This window comes from Triticum urartu, chromosome 3 (assembly GCF_003073215.2).
Source record: "Triticum urartu cultivar G1812 chromosome 3, Tu2.1, whole genome shotgun sequence".
NCBI lineage: Eukaryota > Viridiplantae > Streptophyta > Magnoliopsida > Poales > Poaceae > Triticum > Triticum urartu.
In genome coordinates, this window is record NC_053024.1 from 38,504,476 (window position 1) to 38,517,446 (window position 12,971).

Sequence of the window (12,971 nt, forward strand, 5' to 3'; positions counted from 1 at the left end):
TGAAGCTGAGCTGGCGACAAGATATTGACTTCGGCCTGTATGTCCAGGGCCTATATAAGAGTAAGGAGTCTATCCTTTTCAATCTTATACACACCACTGAGGTGCTTAGCCCAACCCCGTAAGAAACTTCTTAAATGCCTAATCTTATTCTGTCAATGCTCTATCGCATTCTTGCCTCCTACACCTCTATCCCATTCCCTGGCGATCAAGTCCAAGAACCCCTCACGTTCAAACCAAGACATCTTGAAGGAGAAGGTATTCTTGTTACCCTCATGGTTTGGCTCCCCTGAGTCCACGAACAATGGGGTGTGATCAGATATTCCCCTCGAAAGAGCTTGCACCGTAACCAGAGGGAACTTTTGTTCCCACTCCACGCTCGCAAGTACTCGATCAAGTTTTTCATAGGTTGGGTTTGGTAGAGCATTAGCCCAGGTGAACTTTCTCCCAGAAAACTCTATCTCTCTCAGATCCAAGCTTTCAATAATGGTATTGAACATAAACGACCATCTGCCGTCAAAGTTATCATTGTTCTTCTCCTCTCTCCTCCTGATGATATTGAAATCACCTCCAACTAAAATTGGAAGCTGTTCTGACCCACAGATTCGAACAAGGTCCGCTAGAAACTCCGCTTTAAGTTCAGGCTGTGCGGCACCATAAACCGCCACCAAAGCCCAGTTAAAACCATCTACCCTAGACCTGACTCGAAACTTGACCGCAAAGTCTCCCATCACGACACTTCGGACTTCAAGCGAATCGCATCTCACACCTAGTAAGATACCGCCCGATCTTCCTCGCGGAGGGAGGCAATGCCAATCAAAATCAATACCACCCACAAGAGAAGAGAGAAACTGGGGCGCAAAGTTATCTCTACCCGTCTCTGATAGAGCAACAAAATCTAACCTCTGCTCTAGAGCTGCCTCAGCTAGGAATCTTCTTTTAGCCAAGTCCTTCAGACCTCTGCTATTCCAAAAAATTCCTCTCATAGTTCATCATGGAATTTTTTAGTAACTCGAATCCTAGCACTCCTACGAACTGCGGAATCTATATAGATCTTCCGTTTCCACTTACGCTTAGGTTTACTAGGCTCAGTCACCCGGTCCTCATAACCGGGTTCACATATATTGCTAGCCTCCTTCTCTAGGGGTACATCATCTTCCTCAGAATCATGATTGGGTGGTGCTAGATCCGCACACGGATTATCAAGCACTCTAACCCCTAACGCATCAATCTCATCATCATTCATAGGTTTAACTGCTGCAAGATTACGAATAACCTCTAAGGTACGTTCCACCTCCAAATTTAATAGATCATTTACCGAATTGGTAATCTCACTATCTGTATCACCTAGTGAAACTCCTAATTGGTTTTCATTATTTATAATCTCTTCATTAGAAAAATGCAATAAGCACTAGTAGAAAACAGGGCTACGGTCCAGGCCGGCTCAGCCCATTAGTCCCGGTTCAGTCTAGAACCGGGACTAATGTGAGCATTGGTCCCAGTTCGTGCGGCTAAGGCATTAGTCCCGGTTCACTCGGGCTCTTTAGTCCCGGTTTAAGACATGAACCGGGACTAAAGGGTGCGATGACCTTTAGTCCCGGTTCGTGCCTCAAACCGGGACTAAAGATTAGACCTTTAGTCCCGGTTTGAGGCACGAACCGGGACTAATGGGGTTGAGACCTTTAGTCCCAGTTCGTGCCACGAACCGGTACTAAAGGTCCCATTTTCAAACTCTACCCCCCCCCCTCATGGATCGCCTTTTCAGTTTTAAAAAAAATAAAAGAAAATAATGGAAATGTCAAAAAATAAAAGAAAATAAGTTTCTCATGTGATATGTGGTCTAGTTGTTGGGAAAATTTGCAAATGTGAATTTTGACTTTATTTGCAAAATCTCTCTGAAATTTGTAAAAATGGGCATAACTTTTGCATACTAACTCGGATGAAAAAGTTTTTATATGAAAAATCATCTACTCGAAAATTTACATCCAAATTTAACCGGGGGAACCCCGTTAAACATTTTCAAAATCCTCAAAACCTAATAGAAAAAAGTTACGGGGCTTTTAAGATCTAGAGTGGAAAAAATTGAAAAATATCCAAACAGTGGGCAAACTGTGGTCAAACAATGGTCAAACTAATTATTCTAGAATATTAGTGTTAATAAATAATTATTTTAGTTATTTCAATTTTGGTCAAATCTGGTCAAACTGTGGTCAAACAATGGTCAAACTAATTATTCAAGAAATATTAGTGTTACTAAATAATTATTGTTTTTTAAAACAATAGTTTCAAACTCAAACAGTGAAATGTGTCACTTCATGCTCAAGCAAAATTCCTGAAGGTTAATAGGATTGACATCTTACTATTGTCAGGAAAACAATAAGTGCAGACTTGGAGCGAGGGAGAATAGAACCCGGAAGTTAAGCGTGCTCAGGCTGGGGGAGTGGGAGGATGGGTGACCGTTCGGGAGTTAGATGATTTGGAATGATGAGGGGTGATTGGAGGATAAATTGAGAAGTGATGAGGGGTGGTGATTACAGACTAGAGGTTAAAATAATTCAGAAGTTTGAAAATAAATAAAATTCAAAAAAAATTCAAAAAAAAATTCAAAAAAAAAATCATAAAATTTCCTTTAGTCCCGGTTGGTGTTACCAACCAGGACTAAAGGTGGAGCTCCACGTGGCCGCGCCCTTTAGTCCCGGTTCTGGATTGAACCGGGACTAAAGGGTCAGGGCATTAGTACCGACACTTTAGTCCCGGTTCAGGAACCGGGACTAAAGGCCCTTACGAACCGGGACAATAGGCCCTTTTTCTACCAGTGAAGGAATTAGATAAGTTGACGAACATACCAGAAGATAAAGCAGCTTCCTGAAGCTTGGCCGCCCTCATAGCGCACCGCTGCTGCATATCGTCAACCTCGGGGATGTCTAGGATGCGAGCACTCATCCGTCTCCCCGCGGAGATAGGGTCCGGGATCCCGCCAAACGCGACAACCTCCGCCCTAGTGAAACCTGGCACAGAGTCCCTCAAAGGGTCTACCGAGGTTACCAGAGAAGGCGTCGGCGGGCTCCCGATCCCCTCAGACGGGTGCCCCACACCAGGGCCCCCGGCTATGGGTGAGAGCAAAGAAGGGACAAGGGGGGCCACCTGCCCGCGCCCTCCTCCCACCCCAGCCGCCGGCTCAGATAGCTGAGCCATCGGCGAGGGAGAAGCAGTCCTCCTGACCATCGGGGAAGAAGGAGGAGCCAGGGCCTCCTGCCCCAGCACCCCCCAACGCAGTTGCTGCCGCGGTGGTTACCACCACCATAGGAGTAGCAGGAGCCGAGGCCGCCTGCCTCGGGCTCCCTCTCCCAGCACCGGCTGACCCCCTCGGGGCCGGCATCACCGACGCCACCGAGGTCGGGATGGGGATGGGAGAAGACGGGGCCACCTGCCCCAACCCCCTCCCCCACAACTCATCGCACACACAGTCGCCGACACCGGAGTCGCGTCCACGTGAGGCGCCAGGGCAAGAGAAGCATCCTCTGGCCTCCTCACCGTAGCCCCGACCAAAGTCCTCATCGGCCATCCAGCAGACAAGTAATCATCCCCCTCGAACTCCAACGGAGGGAGCGTGTGCTCAAGGTAATCATCAGAATCTACTCGGTCACTCCATAGTCTGGGAGGTGCCGAGGCTAGCTCAAAGGACCCAAAACGCACAGTAGTCATGGGCACCGCTGGTGATGCTGCAGGCTCAACCCCGGTCCCATCCCCAGGCGACTGAGCTGGGTGAGAACCGTTAGACCCCTCTCGCGTGGGCTCATCTGACGGTGACCCCTTGGCCCCCGTATTGCCATCTCTGTCGTGCATGTCAACATCGTTACGATTAACCGCATCAGCAAATAGATCAGTGTCCTCGAACTCGATCTCAAGCGGGAACACCTCTCCCCTATAGGTCCAGTTGACCTTATCAGGCACGAACTCAATATCCAGAACACTCACTAAAATCCGGGCCACCCCATGGGCACGTGTGAAAGCCATATCCACTTTTTCTGTCTTCCCAACCATGATGCCCATACTAGCCACCACTCGAGCATCCTGCAGAGGCTTAGATGGAGCCCCTAAAAACCACAACCAGACCTGCGTGAGCGGCTTTCCCTTAGGCTCAACCTGCTTCCACTCGTGGAACTCCAGGATACACGTAGTACCGGGGACTCTACACAAGCCAAAGCTCAACAATTTCTGCAAATCCTCCACGGTAGGGAAATCAACCTTAAAATCCTGTCCTCAATAGGCACCAATTCCCATCTAAAATCCCCGGGAACCAGCTCCTGAAGCCTCCTCACGATCTGTGCTTCAGTCACCGCGCCCTGGGTCGCTTTCACAGTCCCAGTAGTCATGCTCAGGATATCTTCCGGGACCTCTCTCGCCGCCGGGGACTCAAAAAACATGAGCTCAGCACAATAGACTCCATAAATATTCAGCGTCGGGGGCAGGTCACGCAACAACGGGCAGTCCTCGGAGTCATGTGCAGGCTTGCCACACGACTCACACAGCTGGGTCACACACTTAGCAATGAAGTGGCCCTTCTCACCACAATGGTAGCAAATCATCCTCTCCTTCTTACGCGCATATTTGGACGCCCTCTCGGCATCAGACCTGTCGGTGGTCTCATCCACCGTCCCAGCCTCAGGAGCCTCAACACTGGCCAAGGCGTTCACCACCTCCATCGCCTGGGGAGGAAGCTCAGTGGCAGTATGGCCAGGCTCCACTGTAGACGCCGCAGGATCAACTGCCCGAGGCGGGGGCGGTCGGTGAAATCTCCCACGGCCCCCACCCCGACCACCATGATGGCCACGAAAGCCTCCTCTCTGACGGTTATCCGGGCCGGAGGCCCCCTCAACAAAACCACCTGCCGGGCCGAGAAATGGTCTCTCAGCCAACCCGTCGCTTTGCCAGGCATATCCACGACCTCCTCCCATAGAAGAAGATCCTCGGTGCTGTCCATCACCATATGCATCATACCCATCATCCCCCCACTGGCCTCGGGGCGGATCATTGGACTCTCTGTTATTTGTCTGAGATGGACCGGTTCGGTTTTGCACCGGCTTCGCAACGTAATGGGGCGGAGGAGCAGCCCGAGGTTGATTGCCCGAGGGCGCCGGCAAGCCCCCAATAGGCCGAGGCCCTCCACCGCGGCCAGCCGGAGCCACACCGGCCGGGCTCGGCACAACAGGCCGAAGCCCTCTGCGACCCGCAGCTGGTAGAGCAGGAGGTGCAGCGCCCGACGTCGGGGGCCTCAAGCCGCCCCAACCAGCGGCCGACTGGACGGGCACTTGCCCCGGTGGTCTCGCGCCCACGGGGCCAGCACCTCGCCCCTGGTTGCCCTGAGTGGCGCCCTCGCCCGCCGGCGGCCTCGGGGCCATCGGGACTCCTCGTCCAGCGGCCACCGCCGGCGGCGGAGCTGTCCCGCCCCGTCCCACAGGACCGGGAGTGGCCTTCTTGGCTGGCTGGCTGCGGCGCCGCTCCGCTGCCGGCCATGTCAGGCAGCGGGCAGATCCTCCTAGCCCGATGCAGACCACAGGCAGGAAAACCTCTCGTGTCGTTCCTATGAACCCTAGGGCGAAGAGGCGGCTGCACACGATCGAGAGAACAATCACGCTCGTACGTGCATGGCAACGCAATAGGTGGAGGAGAGTGGCCCGGTCCAGCATCGGCCTCATACCCATCTTTCTTCGGCCCAACATCTCGCGGACCCGGTCCACACCGAACCGGCCCAAATCCATCTAGCACCTGAGTCAATCGCTGTGATCTCGCGAGCGAGATCGTAGTCATCGTCGCTGCCGTCATGGGCGCCGCCGTTGCCGGACTACCGGCGCACCGCCTCGCGTTCTTCTTATTCTTAACAGTGATCCAAGACTCCGGCCTGATCATATCGAATAACGTGAGATTCGGAAGACTCACCTTAGGTATCGGTCCTTCCACGGTCTGAGCGCCGACGCCGCCGTCTTTCGATGAACTACGCGTCGGACCATCTCATTCTTCTCGCCCGGGTGAAGACCGATACGCGCCGGATTGTCCGGTGGCAGAACCTGATCGATCGTCATGGCTACTTCATCTTCGCAATAACTTGCATGGAATAAATCGCAAACGAGATCTGAAGGTGTCGGTGAGGGCGGCGCCTCTGCCTGGGATGCATCCCCATCGTCGTCTGTGTCTTCTTCGTCGGACTCGGCAAGAGCCCAAAACCGCCCGCCGACGCGTCGGCGATCACCGGTGGCGGACGGCGCCATCTCGGTCGCCCCCCCAGTCGCCCTCATCGCCCGGTGAGTCTGGGCGGTGTCAACACTCAGGAGAGCCCGACGACAGGGCCATGGCTCCTCCCGCCGGGATCCCCACTACTCCATCACCGCCGCCGGCCATGGCTCCTCCTCCGTCAGGATTCCCGCACCCCTGCTCCACAACCTCCATGCCAGCGTTCATCATGGCGGGCTCCTTGTCCTTATGCTCCACAATCTGGGCTTCGATTTGCAGCAGCAGCAGAGCAACAAGACCCCCCCCCCCCTCAGGTGAGCCACTCCTCACCCTCGGTTTGGGTTGTCGGTTGTGCTTGTCTGATTCGGAGTTCCCTTCGCTCCCCCTCTTCCATCTTGCGGGATTAATTCCTTCATTCTGTTCCTGAATATCATTGTTGATCAGCAAAGTCATCTGCGTATATAAATTGATTGAATTGCATGTAGATGAGCGCGGTGGGACTAAATGACGACATGGGAGATCGAGAAGGTTACGACGGAGGAGGCCGGAGAGGACTCGCGGCGGCGGATAGGTCACAACGCGTCGCGGCTGGAAAGCGAGCGTCTGGATAAGAAAATTAGAGGATTGAGGATTGAATTCTAACAAAAGTAGGTTTTTTTGTAAAAAACAAAACATTTTCTTTTGTAAAACACTTATTATAAAACGGCTCAAATAAACTTAAGAGCCCCCAAGTGACTTGGGTAAAAGAATGATTGTATGTACCGAAGTACTTATATCATATCTATGTTCACCCGAACTTTAGACGCGTCTTAACCGACCGTCGGCTTCTCCCTCTTCGTTCAAGGACTGAAAAGTGTTATGTACTCCACCTGTCGAGAATATCGACGGTGTTTCCAATAACCAGGCAATTAGGCCATAAGGCTGTAACAGACAAAGCGCGCTCACGGAACTTATGCTATATTACTGACGAAGTATAAGAAGCATCTTCGAAGAAAATAGTACCCCCACCGATACCTTTCTTTGGTTGCTGTCAGGACCGGATTTTCGGGATATTAATCTCCCAAAAGCGGCCCTTGTGCTCACCAGCCCCAGGATTACTGTTAGCTGATGAGACACCAACTTGTTACAGAAACTTCAAGCAAAATACAAAATATGTAGTACAAGACCATTCTGGCCTATGAGTACAACAAATGGTTTGCTAGTGGCTGAAGGCGGAAGCGATTTGCGGATCACCAGCATTTATGGGACTCCATTTCCCTCAGGAACAGCTGACCAGGATAACTCCTATCTTCGCGAGGCTGCTATCTCCGTTGCGTAGGTTCCGGGGCTGTCATCGCAACGCCCCTTTTCACGCAAGAAATCTGGTCAAGACAATAGCCAGGGACAAGCCAGTGAGTACTTTGAATGTACTCGCAAACATTATGAACACAGGCATAACATGCCCAAAATATTCTATGATCACAACATCAGTCACAAAAATAAAATCCATGATGCACGCAAGCAAGTTATTCACAATACACATGAATAATGCAATTAGAGAGTAAAAGTAGAATGCCTCAGTCGGGCGTCTGCGCGACACCACATAAAGGGCTTATAAGTAATTGAAATAACAAGCATGCCACAGTCGGGCGTCTGAGCGACACCACATAAAGGGCTTATAAGTAATTTGAAATAACAAGCATGTCACAGTCGGGCATCTGAACGACACCACATAAAGGACTTATATATATAAACATAATCACCGTGGATATCCAGGAGGTAGAACCGTCCCAGGGATATTCATTATTTCCAATTAATGCAAATGGTTAGACCATAATAATAATAATCATAACCAGCATATATCACAAGTCATAATCAATGTCCTGGTTTAGTAGTTTCTCCTCCGAAGACCGACACTAGACCGACACTTGACCCATCCTAGACTGTAGTCCTTAACCATGGACACGGCTATTCGAATAGTTTTAAATCTCTGGAGAGGGTGTACTCTTTACCCACTAGCAACGGATTCCTTTAGTCCATCGGGACTAATTCCGTCCACGGTCTTTCGTTCGAAAACACACCTGACCGCACACACCAGCCTAAGTTTTCGGTGTCTGGAATCACCCTTGACACCTGTTAAGCAAAACTCTAAGTGGGGAGGCTACAACCTCGACTAGCATGGGATCACAAAATTTATACCGCGCGCAAACTAGGGGAGCTACCCCTTCGTCCACAACCGAAACACCCATGCCCCCGGACCAGGTGGCATGCCTACCGGATGCAGCTGGTATCTTCCACCATGGCCTCTCTTTACGGTGTGTGCTAGGAAAGGGGCTGACAACTTACTGAACCGTACCCTACCCATGGTAGGGACAAGTGGTAGTACGAAACAAGTATGGGGGTTACCGGAACAAGACTCGATCTATGGTCGACTCAGGAGGTTTAAGTATTCCCTGCACGATTAGTGTAGCAAATATATTTCAATCCAACAGACAAAATCACCGCTCATCATACCTCATCATGTCATACCGAACGCAACCGCATCGGCGAGGAACTGGAGACAAGCATCGTGTCTACCCAAGACAGAGGCTTTCCGGTTGCCTTCCGGTATGCATGAAAGGCATACAATGGTGATTACTATCACCACGTGTCCATTTCCAATAGTACGGAATCATCAATATGCACTTATGAGTATGTTCATATCATCACACAAAATAACGAAAGCTCCGAAACGAGGGGTGTTGTAACCGTATTAAACAACACACCACAATATTATGCCCGGGGTCAGAATGCTTGCCTTCAAGGTGTGGAGAGGTGAGGTGCACTCCAATACTTTTTGAAAGCTCTCTTCTCTCTCTCCAAAATCCTAGTTCGAAAATATGCAAATAACACATACTTTAAAAACAGTACAAAAAGATGTCCTAATTATTTTTGAAATAAATCTTGAAATAAACTAGGTGAATTTTGAGAGAGGTAGGAAAAAGAATCAATTCATTTGGAGTTTTATTTAAAAAGATATAGCCAGTCAAAGTTTTGGTCAAATTCTGTTTTTAAAATAAAACAGGAAAAGAAAATGTTTTAGATAGAAATACTCTTCCAGGGCAGAGGAGACGTACTTCTGAAGTTTACGCCTTCACTTAAAACACGTGGAGGCGGGGCTGGGTCACTGACAGTGGGTCCACGGGGCCCACTGGTCAGGTTTGACCAGTCGCCTCTCCCTCCTTTTCCTCTGCCCGAGTGGGGGCGGGATTTCGGTGATCGTCGCCGGCGAACGGAGGCTCCTCGAGGGCACCCGAGGCCAGGGATGGATCCACCACTCCTAGGCGGTCCTCCCGGTGGTCGACTGGCCGGCGGGGACGGAGGGAATCGCCGGCAGCGAGCTCCGCGGCGGAGGGAGCTTCGGGCATGATTGGGGATTTGTCTCCGGTGGCTCCCGATCAAAATTGAGCTTGGGGGTGGACTCACGAGATGAAGAGAGGGCCTCTGGTGAAGAGAGTGGAGAGGAGGAGGCCCTGGTGGCGCCGGAGTGATCGAGACAGTGGCGGCGGCTATGGTTGCCGGAGAAGAAGAAGACGACCACCTCTGGTCTTTCTACTGCTATGGGAGGGTCAGTGAGGGAGTGAGAGAAGTTGCTTGAGGGCCTGACGAGCTCGGGGGCTTCTTATATAGGCGGGCAATGGCGGTTCCGCGGCGGCCGGGGATAAGATCGTCGGCGACCGACGTTCTGTAGCTAGGGGCGCGTGGCGATGGTTGGCGAGGTCTAGCAGGGCGAGAGGATAAGCGCGAACTGCTCAGGGGCGAGCTGGCGAGCGCTCGTGGCTTGGGCGGCGCCGTCCACCGCAGGGCGCACTGTGGCCGTCGGCGTGCCGCCAAGAGGGCCCTGCCGGCAGCGCTGTAGGGCGCCAGGGGCGAGCTGGCGTGTTCTGGTGAGTGGATGAAGTCGGGGGTGCGGCTCTGCAGGCGAGCAAGGGCCGGGGCGCGACGCGGCGACCCAAGCGCACGCACGTGCAAAACGCGCGCTCTGGGCGCGCCCAGAGCACGCACGCTAAGTGCTAGGGGGCTCCAATCCACAAGGGAGTTAGCAAGGTGGGGCTATAGGCTAGGTCAAGTCCATGGGACATGCTGGTCTGGTCAGGGGATCAAGTTCACAATGTAAACTTGAAATCATGCCAAATCTGGCTATGCACACAGGGTGTTTGACAAAATGCCAAGGGCATCTTGGCAATTCTTGGGGTGGCCAAATTCTCCAGATCAGTGTCTTCTTGGATGAACAAGAGGGTGGTGAACTTAGTTTGACAAAATCAGAAACTTGTTAGTGCAAGTTTTGCAAAACTTCAGTTTTGGACAGAAAGGAAAAGGCATGGTGGCATGCACTAAAAATCCTCTAATGGGTCCACTCTTCTGGACTTAAGGGTTTTGTAGCATGGGCTATAAGCAGGAGAAAGCACATGGTCACTAGAGCAAAAATAATTAGGGTTGCTGTAGAAATCACCAGGTTGGACCAGAATGAAAAGAGGTTGTTTCACTCAAATTTTTCAAGGAACATTACTGGGTTTTTGCATAAAGTTGAATAATATACTTCTATTAACATCCCACAATTTTGGTGGAGGCTTTAAAGAAATATTTAAATAGGCTGCAGTGCAAAATTGCTCTCTGGACCAGATTTGAGAACTTGGTGTAGAACCCAAAATATCCAAAGAATGAAATATATTATTGCATAAAAGTGATTTAAAAACATCACATGACATCTCCAAATTTTGGTTGGAATTTTAGATGAATTTATAAAAGGGTTGCAGTGCAAATGGGGCCCTAAAACCAAAAAAACTCACTTTAAGGAAGAAAACTCACAGAGAAATAATTATGCAATTAAATCCACTTTTAATAGAAATGTTTTTCTTGAGGGGAAAAACAAGTCCAACAATATATCTGGAAAGTTTTCACTTGGGGTAAAAACTCCATGATAACAAAGGAAAGAATGGCTCTAAAATCAAAGGAAAAACCAGAAAATAAATTTTTTCAATTTCCTGGCAAAATTTTAATTAGTAAAACAAGGTCAAAATTTTGGGGTGTCACAGTTGCTCATTGCTACTTTGAGACTTGTGCAATAGATTTTTTGTACTCATGAGTTCCGTTGTGTGCCGACCATAATTGAAAACAATAAGAGCGCTAGCTTTCGGCTTCTCCCAGTCTGAGGTCCGGCTCGGATGACCCGATCGTGACAATCGCAGAGGTGCTCCCTTTACTCCCTAGCCGAACAATCGGGAACGTAGGGGTAAACACAGGAGCGAGGCAACCCAGCTTGCAAATCGCTTAAGTCAATATGGTGCATATTGTGGCGTAATACACGAACAAGGAACGAAGTCGTACAAGTATAATCATATTCAAGAGGAAAGGCTTCATGAAGGAAGCCCCCAAGTGAACTGGGTATTTGAATTTGTGCATCACAAACAATGTTTTAACAAGGAAATTTTTTACAAGCAACTTTTTTCCAAAAAAGTATAATGCTTGGTCGAACCGAACACAAGTTAAAAATTTAAAACTTTGAGCATGAAGGCAACTTAGTGTTCGGTATTGATGACACGGTCCGAGCTTGATGCGGGACAAGGTTCCATCCCCCAAGCCGGTCCCGAGGTGGCGGAGCAAAGAGCTCGGCACTCCGAAGTGGTGACATAGCACGGTCAATGCAGGCCGGCAGAATGATGCCGAATTCCCCGGCATGGGGTAATCAAGTGTTGACGAAGCCCCCAGTCTAGCCGAGGTGACGTGGTATGTCAGTACGCCGAGTTGACGATACTGCCCAACACGGATCATTTTCCTGTGCACAAAAAATAGTGCAAACCGGGGATAATAGTAATGATAATAATTTAAAAAAATCATTGCATAATAAATAATTTATGCAAAGTGAGTAATAAAAGAAATATGGCCTGGTGCCGAAGTCAGTGTCGATGCAGGGCGTCGGCGTGATGCGGTAAAGGCGTGGCGAAGCCTGAATTTCACAGGTCGGTCCGAGTTCTGGATGCGGCGTTCGCTGGACTATATACGGAAACTGACCGAACCACCATGCGACCGTCGTTAATGCGGCCACCATTTGATAGACCTGTGTACATATGATAGACAAATCAGAGTAATAATTCCTTGGGAAAAATGAACCTAAACAAGCAAAAAATACTAGGATCAATAGCACCTGGTTTATTTGTTGTAGCAATCTGAAGAAAGGTGATTCCCAAAATTGGGACTCAATCCGCACACCCATTGCCTGATGGGCGATAAAGCGACGGCATGGCGATGCTGGCAAAGGTTGTCTCACCGAGGCAAAGTCCTCAGTCCAGCTAACGTGATGGAGCTGGTCGGCTAGTGACACCGAAGTCTCCGGAGTAGGTTGATGAAGAGATGGCGAAGCCCCCGGTCCAGCCGAGATGTCGAAGTCTTGATGTCAGCCGATGAGTCGAAGTAGGTCGGCGTGATGGACACCGGCTTGAAGAAGCAGCAGTGCGGCCCTGCCTATGCAGGTCGTGACGTGGTCAATGCCGGCTTGATGAAGTGACCGTGCGGCGATGCCGGTGTGCCCGCTCCGTGTAATCCGTGGGGCGGCGATGTTGGTGATGATTTATCCTTCGCGATGTCGAACTCTTGTTCGGCTTGCCGAGATGATGATCCGAAGAAGTTGAGCTTGTCTCAATAAAGCGACGACGTGTCTAGCGCAGCTCGGCAGCCTTGGAGCAATGTTGCCGGACTGGTTTGACACCAGCATGATGATGAAGATG